The sequence below is a fragment of the Frankliniella occidentalis genome, unplaced genomic scaffold (assembly GCF_000697945.3).
Source record: "Frankliniella occidentalis isolate FOCC.00 unplaced genomic scaffold, Focc_3.1 Scaffold168, whole genome shotgun sequence".
In the NCBI taxonomy this organism is placed as follows: Eukaryota; Metazoa; Arthropoda; class Insecta; order Thysanoptera; family Thripidae; genus Frankliniella; species Frankliniella occidentalis.
The window spans coordinates 510,904-530,502 of NW_026267294.1; the positions used below are offsets into that span (position 1 = coordinate 510,904).

At 53.9% G+C, this 19,599-nt stretch overlaps 1 protein-coding gene across 1 annotated transcript in view; it reads right to left on the reverse strand.

The window, feature by feature from the left end:
- Positions 1–19,599, reverse strand: part of LOC127750310 (5-hydroxytryptamine receptor-like) — a 67,297-nt gene that overhangs the window by 17,223 nt on the left and 30,475 nt on the right. The window contains exon 2 of the mRNA XM_052271629.1: positions 3,074–3,103. The gene's annotated coding sequence lies outside the window, so the exon portion shown is untranslated. The remainder of the gene's footprint in view (positions 1–3,073; positions 3,104–19,599) is intronic.

Below are 19,599 nucleotides of genomic sequence, written 5' to 3' on the forward strand. Positions count from 1 at the left end.
GGGGGGGGGCAGAGAAGGAGACGGGCGGAGGAAGGCGGAAAGATAACCCCGGCGTGGTCGATACACTCGGGACGGAGGCGAAGGAAGAAGGCCTCTGCTGTGTGGACGCTCCCCCCTCTCCCCGGCAGGTACGCGCCCTGGTGATGCAGGCCAGGACCCTCTGGCCGTGCTGTGTATCGTATCGGCCTGCCTGCTCGGTCTGCCGGCCGGGGGCCCCGCCTGCCTTCCGGGTCGCTGGTTTACCGAGGGGGTGGGAGGGGGAGAGTCCCGCCACGGCGGCGTGGCGTGGAGAGAGGAGAGGGGCAAATAGAAAGAAGAGTGCGCGCAGGAGTGTCGGAGTGGTGTCGGAGGGAGGGCGGCGGGGGGTGAAACCGACTCCGCCACTCCTCCTGCTCCTCGATGTAACGATGGCGTTGGGCAAATAAACTTTTAGTCGCTCCGTAATGATGTCTGCGGCAGCGTGCTCCGCCACGCCCCGCCCGCCACGCCACGCACGCCATGCCACGCCACGCTACGCTACGCCCTGGCCGCCCGCCGACCGCGCGCTGTCTGCAGCTCTACCCCATCATCATGGTGTCACTCGACCCCGGCCGTGCCTGCTCAACGCAAGGTTGTTTGTGTGTGTTACCTTAACTCTGACGGGGGGCATTTGTTTCACAAATTGCCCTTCTTTAAAGCGGCTCTTGTGATACAAAAGTGTGGCGATTTACCTCTCAGCAGGGCTAGTGGAATCGAGGTTGCCTATGGAATAAACCAAACCTCCAAAACTTAATGGCAACTTGGTAATAAAGTTCTTTTTTTTCCGGAGTACTCTCGGTCAATCTCATTTACACCTTTTTCATTTCCACTCTCCTTCCTACCCGCCTCCTGTTTTCTGTTTCCTGCTCGCTCCCCTTTTCCCCCTCGTGAGACAGCTCGATCAATTCCTAACACCGCGGCCCCGTGTGTTGCTTGCATTACTCATTCATGGGGATTAAAAAGCCAAACAAAGTGAGGAGGATGGACTGGATTGGCCTGTGCGTGTGTGTGTGTGTGTGTGTGTGTGAGTGTGAAATGGGAAAGGGGAGGGGGGTAGCGAGCGCTCTGCCGTGCACTGGGCTTACACTAGGCTACACTGCTCCGAATAAATGGATATTTAATGACTGGAAATGCTCACAAGAGCGGCAGTCACTAGATGTTCCATAAAATTCCTCATTTCGGTGAGACATTTTGTTTTTCTTTCCTCGTGAAAACTAGTGCTGAAGACTCGAGGTCTATGCGGCTTTGCTGCTTTGAGAATCCCGGGCTATCCTCCACCGCAAGCGGAGGCCATCGGCTAGGGTTGCGAGGGGGTTGGCCTCTGGGCCACAAGGCACAAGGCTACTGCGCCGAAAGGTCACGGGCCAGCGGGCGGCACAGCAGCTCCCAATTCTGGAAGCTATGTGCTGAGTGTGCTGTGTAAGTATGTTGTGGAGAGGGGGGGGGGCGAGGGCAGGCTCCACTGTGTATGTGTGGTGGGGGGAGGGGGGGGGGCATACATAGACATACGCACTCTAAATGTCAAAGTGACCCTTGTCGGTTTGAGTTGACTAATACGGAACCGATACAAAAATTTTCGAAGTTGGACTGAAACTGATAAGAGTTCTCAAATCAAAAACTTGGAAAAACTTCCCCACCCCAAAACTAGACAATATAAGTCCAGACCTGTTTTAAAATTTGAAAATCCAGTTGAAAACCTCGCGCAGTCGTCATCGTCGCGTTTTCTCCTGTGCGACTAAATAGGAAGTTTTGAAAATTGAAGCTCTGCACAAAATTTGAGCATTCGTTACCTACCGGGTGATTCAGAGAAGACGCAGGTGCGCTCGGGTTTGCCTGTCCTCGACTCGGCGGGCGCACGGGTCCAGGTCTCGGGAGAGGTAAGGAGGGGACCCGTGCGCCCACCGAGTCGAGGATAGGCAAACCCGAGCGCACCTGCGTCTTCTCTGAATCACCCGGTACATAGGTGAGTTGAGTTTGAGCTAAATCGGGAATTCAACCCTACCCAAATCTCCTCGTTGTAAGCGGCGTGGGGTGGGGCCTGAGCGTTGGATGAAGGAGAGGATGAACACGAACACGCGAGGAGCAGGGAGGGGGAGCGGGGTTTATTCTTCTGAAGGCGGCGATACAAACATGTTGAGGAATGGATGAGGACGTGTTGCCGGGCGGGTGGCCCCGCGCGCTCTCAGACGAGGTCTTGGCGTCTGTGAAGGGCTTGCCGGCACGGTGCTCCACCAACCACTCCCCCACCTCGCCAAGCCACACCACGGCACGCCACACCACGCTCTCGTAAAGTTAGGGGGTGAGGAGTTGGGTCTCGTGACGCTCCCAGCGCAAATACGCTCCTCCTGCCGCCGCCCTGTGATAATTAGCGAATCGAAGTGGGAAAGTCGCGAGCACAAAAGAGTGGAAGGAGTGGGGGTGGGGGGTGTGCTCTAATGCGAGCAGGGGCGCCAGGGGCGGGCCCGTGAGCCGATGTTATCTCAGCCGCGGAACTCTTTTGTTCATTCGTTTTTACGCTCGGCTTGCCATATTTGATTACTCGGGGTTGTCTGCTTCTGCTCGGGGGGGGGGGGGGGGGGGGGGACGTGGCGTCTAGCGGTAGTACCCGAACTCAGCGGGGCGGGGGTAGGACGACGGGGTCGTCTTGCTAGTTTACAGAACTGTCTGACTTGGTTGGCGCATCGCACGGCAGCGCGTCGGCAGGCGTGTTGCTACTGCTGCTGCTTTGGGGGCAGGTCGTCGTCGAAATGAGGCGGAAGCTCGGCGGCGCCGGGCACCGCGGAGTCGGGGGAGCAGCGCGGGGCTGCTGGCTGAGCTTCCGGCCCGACTTCCGGTCTAATTAGGCGGAATAAGGCGCACCGTGACGAGCTGTTACGCTGCTCCTGAGGGGATGGCGTAGGGCACGGGCACGGCTGAGAGAGAGAGAGAGAGAGAGAGAGAGAGAGAGAGAGAGAGGTGGCGATAATGGGGCTGTGTGCAGGGGATTCGGCACACCTCGTACCAACCTCAATGCCCCCCTCTGAGCAGCTGCCGATGCGTACTCTCCCCCACTTACCAAGTTAAGCTCCTGGCGCCGCTTTGTGATCTGCGGGACAGAAAAAACATCAGTCAGCGTGCATGTCGTTAAAAGTCGTTGCGGTCTTGTTCTTTTTTTTTTTTCTTTGATCTGGCGTCGTTATCACAGGTATCGGAGCGCAAGCGCTACGTTTTGTCGGGTCGCAAATTTACTCTGGTGCTGCAGTGAATCCGCACCCGGGTGTTTCTTTGCACTGGCGGCTTTGCCTGTACTCCGCTCCACTCCCTCTGCCCCTGTCAAGTCGCACCGTGGCCCCTGTGAGTTGGAGCCAAAACCCAACAGCACCCGGTACGTACACCGCGTAGTATCCTATCTCACTCTAACTCCCCCCTCTTTTAGCCCCTCTCTATCTCACTCTCACTCGTCCCCGCCCGCCTCCCCCCGTCTCTCCCCCGCGCTCGCTTTTTGGCACCAAGGCCGTGACGCGGCGCGACGCGCCATGCAAAAACAGCCGACGATCCGACGAGATGAATGTGCCCCGGGCAATTAATAGGATTGAAAGCCACACTGCCAAACCGTGCTATTCAATCTCCCTCTCCATCCGCGTGCGTTATGCGATATAGCGCGTAGGAAGATATTATATGTTGCCCGAACGAAATTAATCCACCAACACCCACCAAATGCCGACGCAAGCAAACCGAAAATTACAAAGAAAACTAAATGAAAGCTTAGTATTAAAACGAACACACACTCTGTTGCTTATTTGGAAATGAAACCATTTTGACGGTGAACTTATAGCCGCACGAGTAGCCCTTACCGGAGCATATGTAGCTGACCTTCATTGCTAAATTTTCGCATGCACCTTCGTCGCCAATATATTGGCTATGTACTTTCGTTGCCAATGTATTGGCTATGCACTTTCGTTGCCAATATTTTGTAAATAAACATATAGCCAAATATGTTGTTGGGAGCTTGCTTCCTGCTGGACCTCCCCCCCCCCCTGTTTTATCATCTGGCTTCTTATTGGCGATGTGCAACTTTTCACCATTGGATAGAGTGACCGAAGACCCCAGTTCGAATTTACACGAACTCGAACAAAATTAGCCCCAAAATCTTTGGCCCTACCCGAACCCGAACAGTAGCATTTTCTCTTAAACGAACAGAACTTAACAGTTTTCTTTTAAAATTTGAGCGAACAAGCAAATCTGTTACTATTTGCTCCCTCCCCCCAACAGTTGCTACTTTTCAAACAATTTTTAAAATTGAGCAATTTAGGTTATTGTTGATATTGGCTGATATCCTAATATCCTAAGCGGCAATGACGGATTCAAAACGTATCCAGCACTTGCATCAAAATATGCACCGACAATCATCACGATTACGAAAAACAGTGTGAACACACGTGCGACGAAAACCGACGTGCTTTTGTGCTGACACGATGCCAGGGCACGTTCATGCTCTGCGCACTAAATTGACACTGGTCGCTGATAACGACCTGCCCCTCCCTAAACAGGTGGTGTGCGAACGATCCAACGATTGGGACGGCGCGATAGGGGACGCTGGGGGTGCATCGCGCGGCTCAGCTTGTTGCTGCAAGCGGGCGCCAGGGCGCCGCCAGCAGAGCCAGCAGAGCCAGCAGCCCCGGTCCAGAGACAGGGGGAGTTAAACGAGGAAAGAAATGTCGAGGGGGAGAGCCAAGCAGCCCCCCAGACCAGCTCGAGCAACAGCGTCGGCAGGACCGAGCAGGACGGCGCGGGGTCTCTGCGCCCGGCTGCCCCCCCCACCGCAGTTTGGAAGCAATTTGCCCTGATCCGCCCGGCGAGGAGCAAATCTGCTTTAAAGCTCAGCGCGTTGTCCCCTCGCTCCCTCGCGGCTCTTTGCTTCTTGGGCGGTATATAAACGGGATGCGGACGAGCGGCTCCGGGAGAGAGTCTTGATGGCGCTTGGCGTGCAAAAGTCTCTCCCCATACATACGCGTCGCTCTCTCCCCCGAGCGGCGGGCTTCATCGAAATCCCGAAGGTTTTCCGCGCGAACCACAACAAAGGAGTCGCCGCCAGAGTTTCCGGCGTAAAACCGAGCGCGCTGGTGCAGAATTAATTTTGACAAAGACGGATATCCGCCGCAAGCGCCTCGGCGCGCCCGCTGGGCCTGCGCTCTGCTGCTGGGCCTCCTCGAGACCATCGACATGTGTGTGATGAATGAGTTACAGTGATTTGGCCTCAGTGTGTAGCTCGCCCGCCTCGCTGCGCCACGCCCCGGCCCCGGGGGAGCTGCTGCGCCCCTTTGTCTAAAGTCAGTCACACAAAACTCTCGGGGCAGACAGCGGTAGCGCTCTAGCCAGCAGTGGCACAGGCGTGGCGTGGCTGGCCTGCGGGCGAGCGCGCGGCTGCGCCCGGCCCGGCCTTGGTGCTCGAACTTGACCTCCCCCTCACCCTCTCCCCTGCCCTTGCGGTCTGTTTCGGCGGCGGCAGCAGCCTTGGATGAAGCAGTACAAGTTTATTGTGGACTTGAATGCAAACTGATGATAAAGGAACGACCCTGTGTACAACTTGGCCAGTATAGCCGAAGAGGGGCGGAGCGGGACGGGGCCCGGCAGAGCGAGAGCGTTTGTGTGGAAACGAGAGCAATTGTCGTAAGTCTTGCTCTGAGATGTTTGACCATGCAGAGGGCTGGTATGCCGGCAGTCCGCTGCCACCGCTGCCGCACGGGCGGAACGTCCGTTTGGCAATGAAATCAGACCTGCTTTGTCAGAGGAGAGAGGACAATTTGGTGCGGCGGTTGACTTGACAGACGGCGGTGGCGGCGTACCACGTTCTCTCCTGTTTCCTCGCCTGCTGGGGAAAAGTAGAGTAATCGGGAATTATTTGCTAAAGTATCGAAATTGTTTGAAAGTAATACATCATGCCGAGTTGAAATCTAGGTAGCAAGGTTGAGGTCGGGTACGAGGGTACGAAGTTGCTGCGTCGGACAATGTGCCATAAGAACAGAAACGTCAACAATGTTTGCCGCCCCTTTGCTACGTCAAATATGACATAGAGCGTTTAGTTTCCGAGAATTTCGTTTACTGTTGCGGCGGTGGTGGGGAGGGCGACAAAGTTGGTAAATAATACGTGCCTGGTGCGGGTGGATTGGCCGGGGGCCCGGGCCGCGGCCCTACAGTGTCGCACGTGGCTGAGTACAGTTTCATGGTCCGTAAAGCCCTGGGACTGGCCGGACGCGGGGCGGGGAGGGCTGCTGGCGGCCAGCAGCGGCGGCGGTCCGCAGGCGTAACAGTTTTATCTCCGACGTCTCTCGCTGTGTCACAGTGTCTTGACGTCGGCGCCCGTCCGGGTGGGCCCCTGGGGGTGCTCGGCCATGATGAGCGACAAGTCCCCCTTAGCCTGCGCAGGGGCGCGCGCCTCTCGTCCGGTCTAGCCAAGTAGAGCCATTCCGGAAGAAAAGAGGCGGAGCGGCGGCAAGCGCACACCGAGATGCACTCGCTTTCTCAGCGTATTACTGCAATCATCCGACTCTGCTTTTCTAGACTCCTTCGCCGTTTCTAACACGTAAGTACATCTAAGTGGAGCCCCAGTGGAGACTCGCATTGGCGTGCACTTTACATCACCAAAAATAAAAACAAAAACTTGTCAGAACTAATACAAATTAGGCAATTTCGGGATAGACAAGAAATTCGCTGTGGCAGCTAATAGTTGGTTTCCGCAGTCAGTATTACACCCAGAAAAGTGTTGCCTTGAAAAAACATGCAGAAATTTTCTCTCTTGTTTCAAAGACATTCCATTGTTTCATATACAATAAAGAATTTTCCTTGAATTTAGGAAAGTTTTTCCCCGTGTGCATGAAAACATTACGTAGGAAAATTTCCATAATCCAAAGTCATTTTTTTTAAACGTACGACAATATTGCCGTGTCTTTAGGAAACGATTTTCTGCCGATTTTCTGAGTGCAGTTGCTTCAGCGAAGCTGTCGCTTCAGGAGCCAACCGGTTTGTTCTGACAACTAATTGGGTGTTTCCGAGGTGTTTCGCTGTCAGAAACAAAGCGGTTGGCTCCTACAGCAACAGCAACACAGCAAATTTGGGATTTCTTTCCCCAAATCAGCTTACTTGATAGTTCTGAGGACTAATGAGCTTTTGTCACCACTTTACAAGCAGAGCTGCAGAGCCCTTCACGGTGATGTCTAAAAACTGCTGCCTACACCTGCCTACACCTCCCCCTCGAGAGGCTGGGTGGTCTAGCCAGCACAGTCGGCTCTTCTAGAAACATTTGCCCCCTCTTTGCTTCCTTCCATTCTCTCCCCTCCGCCCTAAACTTTTCACTCTGCCGCACCGCCGCGGCTGCTTTCCTCCCTTATTTCTTTACCGCAAATCTTCGCAGGTGTCCCTTTGCAATTATGACGCGCTTCGCCTGAACTTGTAAATGCGCCCGTTTACCTTTATACTTAAAGCCAAAGCCCCCCCCCCTCCCCCCCGACTAATCCTATGGTTCATTCAGTGGCCGAGCGTTTGCCTCCCTATCGACCCCTCTCAGTTCTCGGAGGAGACGCCCCTTTCTCCCCTACCCTTCAGACCAGGTGTTTGCCTTTCACCTCCGACCCTCGCTGCCAGGCCGTCCCGCCCTGATTATTGTCATCACGGTTTGATTGCTCGTTTTCTCTCGCCCCCCTCCCCCCTCCCTCCTATTATGAGCCAAACGCAAACACGTCGTCTGCTGCCGCCCCTGCTCCTTTTGCCCTCTCGCCTTTCGAGACGCGAGAAAGAGAGAGAGAGAGAGAGAGAGAGAGAGAGAGAGAGAGAGAGAGAGAGAGAGAGAGAGGTTAAAGGAGGCCGCGGGGAATACAGAGGGTGCAGGCGGAGGAAAGGCCGGGAGGAGAGCGAGAAATGTATTTACGCATCGCGCCCCGCGCGCCACCAAAATCATTTTCCGGACCGGAAAATGAATGAAAAGAATTTTTAATTTGATCGTGCCCAAGTCGTGCAGAAGATGAAGGCGAGTAAGGCGAGTGCCTCCTTCTCCCGCCCTCTCCTTTTCCTTGCCGCCGCCGGATAGACTTTGTAAGGCGAGTAATTAATAACCTCATCGTCTTAATCCCCGCCGCCTTGTTTGTGTCCAGCATCTTTTCCTGCTTCTTTGTCCTGCTTCCTCTGGCATGTACAACCCCCTTTTCCCTCCCCCCAACTCAGTTTTCCTTGCGCCAGCCTAACTGTTTGACTGTTGTGTTTTTTCCGCTTCTGTTCTCTTTACCTCGCCTCCCCTCTGCGATTTTAAGCCTCGGAAGTGGATTTTTCGTTTGATTGTTAAGCGCCTGTGTGAGGCAGCCAGCCACACGTGCTGCTCGCTCTAATGCAAACGTAATTAGGAGCTTTCCAAATGGGGGCCCCGTGTCCGGAGCGTGAGCTAGCTCGCCCCCCCCCCCTCCCTCCATCTCTCTCTATCCTGCTCTGCTTTGCGGTCAGTCGGTCTGTTATTGCGGCTGGAGCGACAAAGATGGCGAAAGAAAGTAGCCGCGTTGCCCGGCGGTGCCTCGCGGGCATTGCCTTTGGGCCTTTTGGGGGATGGGCTCACGGAGGGCTGAGCGCGGTCGGGCGGACCGGCCACAGGATATCATTTACCCGCGCTTCGTTACCGCCCGGCGCACAGCAGCGCACCACCACCGCCGCCGCGCCAGACATCCTCCTCTTCCTGATTCTCTTTTTATTCCCCACCCCTTCCCCGGCCCGCACCTCTCCGCTCGCACCGCCGGCCCGCCCGCGATGGCCCTTTGATCAGCACATTCTTTTTGACACACTGTGCTGTGTCGCGCGCTTGTGGAAGGGGGATTAGGTCATAATCAAATCGGCCTGGCGTGGCGGGGCGTGGCGGGGCGTGGCGGACCTTTGGCGGGGGTCGCCTGCTCGCCTCGTGATCAGAGCGCCACACTTTGAGAGCTGCTGTGTCCTTTTTTTTTTCCTCTAAAAAGATACATGTCTATTTTTTTTATAGCAGACGCCATTAATGAACGAGCGTCACACGCTGTTTGCCGATCCGGCGCCCTACACAACCACGACCGCTCAAAAATCGTGTTTTTGAGACCTTTTCATCGTTCTGTAAACTCTTTCGGATGCAAATAAAAATTCCGTGGGTAGTATCGTGCATTTTCCGGTCCAGTGTGCACGTGATGTGGCCCTCTCACTAATGACCGGATGGTCTCGTTCGACTTTTTCGCTTCGGTCATAAGAGGATGGAGCGTATATACAAACAGGAAAGCGGCGTGGCTCTGCGAGTGGCACAACCGTCCGTCCCGTCAGCATAGTGCAGGTTTTGTTTTTCCATCTCCTCCGCCAAACAGTTTTGCAGCAGTCTGGTAGCGGCAGCAGTGATTTGCAATCGCTGCTCCCAAGCAAAGTTGTTTTTTTCCCCTCGTTGTTTTGAAACTTCTCTTTTTACTCCCTCTTTTTTTTATTAATACGAAAAATATTGCCGAGGATTTATGTCTGCGCTACTCTGCTCTGTCCTGTATATTATACAAGGGACGAGGGGATATTTATTGTCCGAGGAGGAGAACGGCATGGCAGAGCGTGGCCAGCTGAGGCACGGGCGAGCGTTGGGCTGTTTCGTTTCAGAGGGTGAGGTGTTCGATAATGCCGCGAAGAATTTTAAATGACAGTGTTCGTTCGCCAGCTTTAAGCAGTGCCGAAGCAGGTTAGGTGCCAGGCCCTCGACACAGCATGGCAGGAAACACTGTGATACCCGTTAAAAAAAAACTGACAAGAAACTTTGCACGCGAGGCGCGTATGGTTATCGTCAGACCTCGGGAACCTTTAACCGTCTTTGTCTCAGCGTATCATCAGCAATGCTTTCCAGCTCAACTTTTTTGTTTGGAAAACAGCCTAGAGGGCGTTCCAAGGAGCCCGACCCGGCACGGTCTGAACAGGAACCTTGTTCTCTCTGGGTCGGAGGGGAGATGGGGAAGTGGGGCGGTGGTGGCGGGACTTGACTTTGACAGGGCGGAAGATGTATTGCGGACTGTCTCTCAGGGCCCAGCCGAAGTAAAACCTGCTTTAAATAAAATATAAAACGGGGCGGATGCGCGCGCCCTTGTGGCGGGGCGGCGGGGCGGGGAAGGCCGGGCGCTCACCTGTGAAAAGGCAGCCAGGCGCTGCTGCTGTGGAGAGACCGAGACCCACTCCCCCCCCCCTCTCTCTCTCTCTCTCTCTCCCCGCCCAGGGACAGCCTCATTCACCCGTACCACACTGCGCCCCCGCCCCCCCCCCCCCCTCATTGGGATCGGGGAACAGCTGTCGATAGCGAGGGGTGCGCGGGGGCCGGCGCGGGGCGAGACGGACGGGACGGGACGCTCGGCGCGGGGAAAAAAAAAGAGGCGGGAAGGGCACGTATTTGAATAATTGAAAGCTCCCCTCGCCTCGTGGGTGCCCCAACCCGACCCGCCCCACCCCGCCTCTGCCAGCGTCCTCCGGGTCCGGCCGTCCCGCTCGGTTAGCAGGACTCGCTAGTCCTAGGCTGTGGTGCAGGAGTCGTGGACTGGCTGCGGCGGTGGCAGTATCAGCCGCCGTCACTCCTCATCGGCAGCGGCGCCCGGAATATTAGAGCCACTGAACCACCCCCCGCTCTGGAGACTCCAAGCCTTTTTATAGGGCGTTGGCGTTTGCCCTACTTTCCGGCGGTAACTGCTGATGCCTGTGCTGCAGCAGCTGCAGTCTGCCCCCTCCCCCTCTCTCTCTCCCTTTCTTCTCTTCTACTCGCAGACCCCCCCCCCCCCCCCCCCCCAGTCTCTCCTTCATCCTGCAAGCGCACGGCGGCGCTGCGAGACGAGAAACGTTTAGAGAGCGGGGCGACCGAAGCGGCGGGATTTTGGTCCGCCTGAGAATTTCATCGGGGGCGGCGCAGGGGCGGGCGAGCGGCGGCGGCGGCGGCGCGGGGGGCCTAAATGAAAATTCCTCGCAGGTTATTGCACCGTCTGGGCGCCGCCCCCGCGCCGCCTCTGGGCCGCCCCGCGCCGACCACGCACGGCCATCGCCACGATCACCAGCTCGCTCCCGGCCGCCACCAGCCGAGAGAAGAAAGGAGGCTGCACTGTTAAATGCTTGCGGTGAATTTTACCGTAAGCTTGTAGCTGTACAGCGACCCCGCAGCACCGTAGCCTACTGTCAATTTTTACCGTAGGCTACGGTGAGTGTAACTGTAAGCAACTGTGAATGTCACTGTAAGCTACGGTGAATCAGGGTGCATCACCGCACGGTAAAAATTGGTAAAAATAGTTTCTTGTATTGCAAGACCTGGTCCTGGAGACCTCTGGTGTTCTCCATAAGATCTAAGACCAGGTCTTGAAATGCAAGAAACTATTTTTACCGTGCGCAACTTACAGTGATATTCATTGTAGCGTACGGTGAAAATTGACCAGACCGTAAGCTACAGTGCTGGAGGGTTCGCTACTATATTTTCCCTTGCTGTGTGCCTCATACGCGTCTCCTTCAAGAACCTTTACACCTAAGAGATAACACCCAATAAGACGTACCAATAAAATGGTCACACCTTACATGATGCGAAATTCCAAGGATGTCACACTTGTGATGTGACACATGCCACATGATTTTTTCCAGTGTTCGCGAAGTCCCAATATAAGGGTGAAACGTCGATCACCCCGTCGCAATTGTCCTCCACTTCTCGGTCGCGGGGGCGCACGACGTGCACCCGGCCGTGTGCGACGCACTCGACGTGACGTGGCTCGGCGCCTCCGTGATCGGCGCCGAGTCTGTCGAGTGCACGTACCACGTGGGCCCCTTGGCGCCCTCGGCCACCTCGGGAGACTCGAGAGACACTCCAACCGGGAGGTGGTGAAGCGTGGCGGTCGCGTCTCTTGATATTTTATTTCAACGAAGACGAACGCCCTTTGCCCTTCGGTCGCACTGCCGCTGGCGCCGGGCGGGGAGCCCTGGGGGACCCTGAGCAAGCAAATCCCCCCTCCGCCCCTCCGGCCCCGCCGGCCCCGCCCCGTCAGCGCCTGTCAGGACTCCCGCTGAGCCGCTGTCCCCGCCATCCTCGCGCGCTGGCCGCCCGCCGGCCAGGGTAGTACTTTGTGGCCGAGTCCGCTCGTCCGGGACAGACAAATCTGACAAATCTACGGGAGGCGAGGCGGGCGCTTCGGCCGACCGTGCCATTGTGTGTTTGAAGGCGACTTACGACTCGGTCAAGAAGTAGGTGGTGAACGTATGGGTTCAGGAGCCATGAACTGTGTCCAAAGTGTGCGGCTAGGTCGAGCAGGACGGCCACCCTGCTCCTCGGGGGGCCCTCACATTGCACCACTCCCTTGATTCTGGTACGGCTCGGTAGCGGTTTCAGAGTAAGGGTGGGAGGGGACGGGGTGTCGAAGGGGCGCTCGTGAGCATCAGATGAGACCCTACGGCAAGTAGGCAACATCGCTCCCTGCTCGTCACGTGGACTTAGAGCCGCCCCTCGTCGCGCCCGCCACACCTCTCCCTTGCGCTCGTCTTCCCCTAAGCTCACAGGAATGCCTGTCTTTTCACTGGCTGTCGCTCTCGCTTCTCCCCCGTCGTGGTATGACCACAGTGGTGTCTGGTGTAGGGTTGCGAAATTACCGGTAACAATCAATGTTACCGTAAATTACGGTAAAATTGGTAATTTACCGGAAATTATGGAAAAATTTGAAAAATTCAATTTCTAGTAGAAAAATTGGCAATGTACTATTTATTGGCGATCGAAATTAGTGTGTACTGCTTAAAAAGTGGCGGAACAGCCGGTATTAGTATAGCTGGTTGAATATTTGTGCTTTTTTATCTTGTTTTCATAAACATCAGTTGTATATAGAGTTACCAAAGGTACACCTATAAAAATCGCTATCTAAAGATATGCCTTTCAAACTTTAGAATAATGACACATTTGTTATCAGGTCTCTAGAAAGTGACTTAAAAGGTAATAATATGTCATATTTACTATTCCAAATGTGGTTTTTGCTTCTGGAAAGTGAGTCTTTGACTCATTTTAAAGTGTTATCATTACCGTTTTTTTCCACGTTACCGAGCATTTGGTAAATTACCGTAAATTACCAATTTTTCCGGTAACGTTACCGGTAACATTACCGGCCGTCGCAACCCTAGTCTGGTGGGGACGATGATGCCGTGACGTTCAGTTATTCAGCTTGTATCGCTGGCAAAAATTTTCGGTTGGAAATGAATTCATCAACATCTGCTAACATTGTGGTTTATTTTGTTTTTTGAAAAGTTCCTAAAATGCCAACTTATAAGGAGTCAGAACAGATTTGTACAACTTACTAATTAGACTGAACAGATCGAAGCAAAGTATTAAAACGTGAAGAATTTCTCAAATTACAAAAATATTTTAAAACGCTGTTCTAAATCACAACAGTGTTCTATTGCGTGGTCACCGTGCCGCCGGTGGTGGAGTGGGTGAAGACGGGTGTTCGCTAGCCCAATCCCGTTTCGGTATCCGATACAGCCGCGAACAATCTGATCAGGTCCCTGTCATACTGACTGAGGCCGCTCGGTATTTGCTCTTGCTCCCCTAGGAGCAGAGATCGAGGTCATGTCCTCCTACACGTCACCTTAAGACCCCTTCCCCCCCTGCCCCGTTCTTCCTCTTGTCCTAAAAGTCCCTCGTGTGTCTTTTCTTCTTGTAATTCCCCGAGAGTGCTGCTCGTGCCGCGGTCGGGGAGTGGGGCGGAGGGGCTGTCAAACAGCTCGCCCGCACACCACAGCTGGCAGCCCGTGAGCTGCGGGGCGGCCAGCGTCCACCCCCACCTCCCCGCGCACTGGACCACAGAGGGAGGAGGGGTAGGGGGCGCCGTTAGCAAACCATCCACTCGTAAAGCCGTAAGCCGCGTTTTTACTATCGTATCGAAAGCGGGAGGCTCTTGTTTTATGGGACTGCTTGACTATGACCACTGTTGTGTCTGCTGTCCTTGGCATGCTGACCCGGTCAGCAGAGCTGGTCGAAAAGTGCAGGACCAAGTGAGGCGCAGAAAAAAAGGGGAAAGATGAAACGTTGTCAAGACACGTGTAAAATATTGCGAAGCAGTCGTTATTGTAAAACTACAATGGAGAATGTGAAATTTCGTATGCAAAGTAAGATGAGTTGCGATTAAATTAGAATAATAAAGTCTAGATGAGTGACGACCAACTCGATTTATCCCTCCTCGTGATTCCCTTTTCTAATTTACTTCTTTTTATATCAGAACAACTTACCACTTTGCAAACCGTCGTCAAGTTTCCAAGCATACTTATGATGCTCGGGACTGAATACCGGGGCACTGTAAGTTTGTCTTATGGCGGGAAAAAAATGCTAGGGTCCAGACATGCCTGAGGGCTCTCTCGGAATGAATGTGGTCTCTGGCGGGGTGTCCCACACCCGCAGGCCAGCCTGTCCTTGGAAGAGCCCGCTGCTGCTTCTCCACGACGAGCTCCACGACGGCGGCACGTGGTCCTAAAAGATGGCCGTGATGATGTAAATGGGACCGATACAGCGGGTCGTCTGGCCGTTAGCATAACAATGCGGACCTCCTCTTTTTTTTTCCCGTCCCTCCCTCCCTTTTCGTCTTTCTATCTCTGCGCTTTGACGAGCCTCACAACACCAGCACGCGCCGGCCGCCCGGCCGAAGTGGACGCTCATTGTGTGCACTGCCCTCAAATATTCATTACGCGGGTCTTCCCCCCCCGGTTGGTCCGCCCTTCGGCCGCCCCCGGGCCCGGGCCAAACCTAGCGCCCCCGCCGTGGCGAACTAGACCAAAAAAGTATATTATAATAAGTGAATGGGGCGGCAGCTTGGAGCAGCTGCTATACTGTCGGCCATTTATCTTGCTCTCTCCCTGCCCTCACTCTGGGCCGCCCGCTGCCGCCGGTGGTGCCTCGCTGTTCTTTGGGGATTAAAACTGACGTGTTGCTCTGTGTTTGATTTTGTTTTCGTGTTCTGTGTTCAAGGCGCAGGAGTTGCTTCGCCCCCGCAGCTGCTGCACATTGTTCCGACCTATTCTTTTACTTTCTTGCCCGTGTTTCTATCATCATTCTATTATGCACGGACCCCAGGAGCAACTTGCATTTTCTGGGGGGAATTACCATGAAATAAAACACGGTGAGGTTTTGTGTATTATTGAACACCCCTCAAAAACCTCTCATCACAAATTTAATAACTGAACTGATAAACGAAGTGTGCAGTTGTTTTGCACTTGTAAGTGTGCAACTGCAAGTTAAATGTTTGCCAGTGTCTAATGGTTTAGTAGCAGTTCACTTGCAAGTATTAAACTTGCAGTTGCCCACCATGTTTTTTTTGCAATCTAGTGGTCTAGCGCTCAAAAATAGGGAGGGGGTGGAGAGGGTGGAGGAGCAGTATTTTTGGCTGGTATCGGGGCACAGAGCAGCCACCGCGAGCGACCGGTGACAGACATAGCCCCTACAACTATTGACTCCTCCCCTGTACCTCTCTACTCGTTACACGACAGTTACAAGAAGAATTCAGACACATTTATGTTATTTATATTATATTTAATTCAAGTATAAAAAATCTTAAATGTATCACGTGCTGAAAACTATTTGTTCTCGAGTCACGAAGAAAGACACAAAAGCATTTTGGTGTTACTTTTTTTTGTCACTCGATTCCACAACGTGCCCCTCCGAGTCTTTTATTCCTGGGACTGTATTTGGCCGGCCGGTGGATAAATTGTGTTGGTGAACGTACAGCGGAGCATCATATACGAAACCCTTCGCTCTCCGCCCTTCACTTGGGTGTAGCTAGCTCGGCGCGCCGGCCAGACACGGCGGCCCCGGCCATTTCACAGCAGCGGCAGTCAAGCGGCAAAGGCCGGGGGCGGAGAGAGAGAGAGCGAGAGCACGGCACTGCGGCCGGACTGGATTGGCCGGCAGTGACCAGAAAACGTGCCAAGAAGGGTAATAAAAGCACAAAAGAAAGCAACAGAGCCCGCTCTAGGGTATTGGGGTCTGCGGGTGCCAGTCAATGCAGCCAGTGCTCGTTCTCTCTCTGTCCCCCTCCCCCTTCTATCGCGCCCACCATATACGTTCCTTAGTTGAACTTGCCCCACGTCCCACCAACATCTCTCTCCCTCCTCCTCCCCCCATCTCTCTCTCTCTCTCTCTCTCTCTCTCTCTCTCTCTCTCCTTCCTTATCTCTATCACTTCACCCCCTCCCCGTCGGCGGCCTCCTGTATCTCAAAGGCCGCGCCGCGCGCTCCGACTGCCCAACTCCGAGCCGAGTCGTCGGTATTCGACTGGCCGTGGTCGGCCGGAATGTGTAGCGGGAGTCGCAGCGGACGTTTGGTCGGTGTATCGATATATCGTTCGGGTGGGGCGGCTGGCGGCCCCCTCTCCGGAACGCCGCCGCCCGCGCTTTCCAGCGATAAAGAGGATTTGGCCAGAAGCTTTATCTTTGGCGTCTCGCTCCCCTTCTGGCGGCAAGATAGAGCCCCCCTCCTTCGGATCACAAGTTGCGGCCGCCCAGACCACTTTGCTCTCTGCCCTTTGGCCGGTATTAGTTGCCGGCCGACACGCAGGTGGAGATAGAGCGCACTGGTCCGTGACGCACGCTGCGAGCGCCTGTGGTGGGGCGGGTAGGCAACCCGCTGCCCTCGGGTGGCCCCGTGCGGCCTAGCGTACGGGCGCTATAGCCCGGCTGGTGCAAGGGCGGGGGCGAGCATAGGGTAAGCTGCCGGTTTCGGCTGTGTTCGGGTGTGCTCACTGTAAAAACCTTTTAAACGGTTGTGACTGCGTCGTTGGAGTTGAAACTGCGAAACCATTGCGAACGATTTTCTTGTTCAGCGCGGATAGGAAGGCAAATCCTTTACAATGACAAAGAAATTCCCTCGTAGACTACCCACAGAGAGCCAAATTCTTTGCACGTGAAAGTTTCCATAGTGTGTCGCGCATGATACATTTCATCCGTGGCCTGTGGTAATACTTTGATAAAGATTTAATTACCGCGTCCAAAAATGTAAACCTTCAATCTCAAAGTTAATGCACGCACAGGAACCCAGTTTTTCAGGAAAATTAACTGAATGGCCAAAACCGGCTAAAGATGCACCTGAAAATAGTCATATTCTGGTAACTTTACTGTATCTGAGAAAACCGTCCAAGAAAATCAGGACAGCGGTTTAAATACTTTTGATACAGCCGCCCTGAGGTCTGCCGAGCCACCCCCGAGCCTCGCGGTGGCCCAGCCCGCCCAAGTTGTGTACGACTGTAAGTGTGTTTGCGGTGTGTCTGTGAGTGTGTGTGCGGAGGTACTCCAGCCGTGAAGCACAGTGTGTGCCTCTGTCCACAAGTTAAAGCGAGCAGCGGCTGCAGAGGAGAGGCGGCAGCCATCTGCAAGGCAAAATATACTCCGAAACTAATTTTCGCCTGGTTGGTCCAGCGGCGCCTGCCACTCCTCTTACCCCTTTTCTCTTTTTTTGCTAAGCAAATTTAGTCGCCTTCTGCTCTGCGTATGGCAGTTCTGCCGCTCTACCCGCGGATGGGACGGGCGGGAAACTCATTTGACGTAACCGTTTCCGTCGGGTCTATTGTTCGCCCGGCTCCCGTCACTCACGAAACTCTCGTTAAATTGTTGAACACGGGATCACTGGCCCGTCGAGTTTCGGAGGTGGGAGGGAGGAAGGGGGCCTTGTGCGATTCGATGTGGCTGGAGGTCCACGGAAGCGTGGTATTGGACGCCCATTACGTTAACTACGTTGGAGTCTCTCATCTCAGCAGGCCGCCCGCGCCCTCCCCAGTGTGGCCGGTGTGCCAACCCCTAGCCCTGGCCCCTTGTTCCTCGAAATTCCAGGCACTGTTAAAATAATCTCTGGGATTTACGGAGAATTAGGGCGTGATTTAGATTAGATTGAGTAAGTCCTTTGGGATTTTCCAATGGCTTTTGCAGTGGTACTTCATGAAAATTTGGTTTTGAAATTTTATTTTATATTTTGCTACATTGTACCTCCTTGATGTGTAGTGTATTTAACTGATCTAACCCTGCTAATGGAGCCAAAGGATCTTAGGGTTTTGTTTTTTGATAAATAAATAAATAGAAGTTGACGATGGCTATTTTAACTGTAGAGTTAAAGCTTATAAACATATAGGTGCCTCAAATTTTTTACGTGATGTAAATTTTGATGATTCACAAAATGGGCGCTACAAAGGCAAAGTCGGGCATAACCTGGCCTGGCATAACAACCGCGGTATGGGGGACTAACAATGGATGAATTTATAATTTATAACATATTGTTTTTAAACGACCTTGAACTTTACGCGTTATCTCGGAGATATTATTTTGCAAGATTTCAAATATGAAAAACAATCATCACTCCCTTCGGAGACATTCTACTCCTGCAACAGCCTCCCTCTGAAGCAGTCTACGGCTCCTCCAGACAGACGGCCTGGGCGGGCCCGGCGGCCCCGCAGCCACGCGCGTGCTCGCCTAAAGGTCAGCAGTCTCCGCGCGCCGGAGGCTCTTCGCTTTGAACAGCGCCCCTTTTTCGGCACGCTGTGTGGAGCAGAGGCGTCGAATGGCGGGGCAGGCGCGAGGGGGGCAGAGGTGAGCGGTGAGCGCGCGAGTTGCCCCGAAAGTGTTGGGGCGGAAAAGGCGAAGGTGCAAGGCGTTCTGGGAGGGGAAGTGAGGGGTAGGAGGTAAGGGGGGCAAACGACGCGGCCGAGCCTGTTAGTCTGCCGCTATTGTGCAATATCTCCTGCTCTGGCCCTCTCCTCCCCCTTCCTCTTCTCCCTCCACACGCCTCGCCAACACGGCCTGCCCGTAAAGGGACGGTATATATTTCCAGCTTGAAGTGTCTCCAGGAGGATAGCCCTTCTGTGCCTACTATCAGTGCCCTTTACCTTTCACTTTCTCCTGTTTGTCTTACTTTTACTCCTTGCGTCTCGTTCTTTTCTGTAACGCATTCAACAATCATCCGATGTCGCTTGGATGAATTTTTATATTGTTTCGCTGGGACAATAGATTAGCAAACTCATTCACATTGCTGCAGGAAACTGTACGACGATTTGTTTACACTGGCGCTATAGCATTTATCGGCATTCATTTTTAGTGAGCAAATATGGCTACTTATCTTTTGTAGGCACCAAGGGGCGAGGACGAGGGTCCGCAACTCCGGCCGGAACTCCGGCAAAACCTATGTAGTACAGCCACAACCACCATGGCCATCTCCATGGAGACAATGGGGTCTAAATGTCATACTTCTTGCCTGCATTCGGAATGAATAATTAGTGCGTTTTGCGTAGTCAAAGTCGTTTTATGCCCAATAATATAAGCTAAATATTTGTCTGGTAACCTAGCAATCTTCGACGGGTCCTATTAACGTTGTCCGATCTCCCCGCGAAGCTCCAACCTCGTTCGATCCCCCCGCGACGCTCTAACGTCGACCGATCTCCCCGTGACGCTCTAACGTTGTCCGATGTCCTTTTGCCGCGCGCTCTGCAGCGCTGTCTTCTTTTAATTACCAGTGGGGTAATATCGGCAGTAGAGGAAAAGTGAAAACTGCTATGTGTTCCTCAATCTTGTAGGACCACCTGGGAATTTTTACTTTTCCTCTACTGCC